Source organism: Berghia stephanieae, chromosome 11, assembly GCF_034508935.2.
Source record: "Berghia stephanieae isolate SIO BIC M18660-M18661 chromosome 11, UCSD_Bste_1.3, whole genome shotgun sequence".
In the NCBI taxonomy this organism is placed as follows: domain Eukaryota; kingdom Metazoa; phylum Mollusca; class Gastropoda; order Nudibranchia; family Aeolidiidae; genus Berghia; species Berghia stephanieae.
The window spans coordinates 43345691-43348190 of record NC_088370.1 but is presented as its reverse complement, the minus strand read 5'-3'; the positions used below and the strand labels follow the sequence as shown (position 1 = coordinate 43348190).

The window sequence follows — 2500 nt, the reverse complement described above, 5'->3', positions numbered from 1 at the left end:
TCTAAATAAGACTTAAAAGACCAAGGAGTACACATGCATGTGTGTTGGTAGAAATGACCTGGCGGGTAGAAAAGGCGAGCATTTTACTTAAAATCAATCCAAATAGTGTGTAGCATTAGGTTCTAATTGGTTTTGAGGCGACGTGCACTTATTTGCACATGTGTGTACATGTCGCTTAGTGTCAATGGATTGGCCTCTCAAGCGAAGTATAATATATTGACATTAAGTATATAGTAGTCCAATGGAGCAATACATCACATAGAATCGGAGATGTTCAATAACAATGGCTTCCAAATTTTTGAATAAGATTCTAGTCTCTCAAATCGTACTTTCCGTCAGATATAATAGACCCAGCTATCCTATCACTGTTGGGTGGACAGGAGGGGCGTGGGGTCTAAAAATAATCTGGACTTTACTCGGTTCTTTGCGTGTGAAGCGGGTGCTCTATCAATTGAACTAGATCTATCGGCGGCGTACGATATGGTCTTGTGCGAAGGATTAATGCTAAAACTTGCAAAGATCATAAGGTGCAAAAAGACCATGAAGTTGTTCTCTTCAATCTTAGTCGAAACACAATTCCAAGTCGCGCTGGGAGACGCTACGAGTAAATTAGGAAATTGAAGAATGGGGTCCCTCAGGGTTCGGTACTAGCGCAAATGTTGCTTAACGTTTACATTAGCGATACGCAGAACACTTCCTCCCTGAGGCTGGGGGATACGCGGACGACTGGACACTTGCTACTCAAAGTAAAGTGTGGACCCGTCTCGAGAGCGTACTCAGCGAGGACGTGACCAGACTCAAATCCTACTTCGACAAGTGGTATCTGAAGATGAACACATCACAAACCGTGGCCACTGCATTCCACCTATGCACCTATGCATCTAGTTGAACGGTGTGTTGTGACGAAGCTTCCGGGTGGGTTTGCGACGGTACACGAGTGCGATAAAGACTTTGCTGATTTATTTTTTTTGATTTTTTTTTAGTGTACAATCATTAAAAGGATTAAAGTGAAGTGACTTGTTCCAAGTGGGGGGTCGAACTCGATTCCTTCTGAGTATGAAGCAAATATCATGCTGCTGTACAGTTGTGCCTAATTTTTGTGCGGCATGTGGACTAGTGAACAGGAAGGTCCAGGGTTCGACTCTCGCTCTGAGCGACACATAGTTGAGTTCTTGTTAAGGCTCTTTACTTACATTCTCTCATGTGTAAAATGAGTAATTGGTCGTTAATAGTACTTTCTCTGTCCGACAAAGACTGTATCATTGCCTTGCAGGCGTCATGTTAGCCATACATGTTAAGTGTTGCTGTTAACTATTGACCCCTTGTAACGCGCTGTAAGCACGTTTAGTGGATTTTGCGCAATATCAATTCAGCAGTTTAAGTATTTTATAATTATATTGCTTGAACTCCTACATTTGAATTTGCGAACTCGTTCAAAATGCACATTGGGAACTTTTTATATTATAATATTGAAATTCTAATCATTTTAATATGAAATTTAATTTTCTTCAACCAAGTCCTTCTGACATAAACACAAGCTAACGATTATGTTCCTAGCCTACAGCGATTGACAAACGACATGGAAAAAAATGAAGATCTGTCCTGAGACGACTCCATAAGACGCCGTGTTCGCGATTTGTTAACGTGTGGGTCTCCAACGACATCGCCCAAATTAGCACTATGCTTTAGAAAGCGTATGATAGTCAATGAGACGTGTAAATTTGACCCACCTAATTCCACTAATTCACTTATTAGTGCGAGCTCAAATAAATATATAATTTGTTGAATTCATTTGCCATGATTATCTTTTTTTTCTATTAACATGAAAAAATGATCCAAAAAAAAAAAAACAACAACAAAACACAAGAAACCTACCCCCCCCCCCCCCCCCCAAAAAAAAAAATAATAAAAAAAATAAAATAAAATAAAATAAAAAATAAATAAATACAATAAAAATAAGAATAAACAAACAATACAGAACAAAAAAAAAAACAAAACAAAACACCATTACAACAACATGAAATAAAGTTAAGTAAAACTCGCGTGGCATGAGACCGTGTAGAAGGTTCTATTTTTGTTTTCCATCGGTCGTGACAGATGGCGGGAATCCACATTCTGTACACGCCATTTCAATGAGTACGCGTGGTTGACCTAAATTTGAATTTTGACGTGTTGGTTGTAGTCGACAAAACACATCGTTAACTCTGTATTACCAGATTGTGGCGCCATGGTTCGCTATAGATAGTATGCACTTGGCGAAGAAACTCACAACATTGCCATCCGGAAGTATAATGGACTAACATAACAAAAGGTTACATATTATTGAATCACAAGGGTGCCTTTCTGAACAGTAATGGTTGCATTATAGGCAGATTCTACGTTTTACCGAACGAACGTAAAGGAGCGAGGGTGAGAGGTTTTTATTGACGTCCAGCATATAGATAGTATGCAGATGACGTCACTCAGGCCTTTGTTATTGTTTTTGCCATCCGCGTTTGTG

The 2500-nt window shown here is 39.4% G+C and overlaps 1 protein-coding gene across 1 annotated transcript in view; it reads right to left on the bottom strand.

Moving 5' to 3' along the window:
- The window catches only part of LOC144956443 (uncharacterized), a 26936-nt gene that overhangs the window by 9081 nt on the left and 15355 nt on the right, over nt 1–2500 (bottom strand). The gene's annotated exons all lie outside the window — the stretch shown is intronic.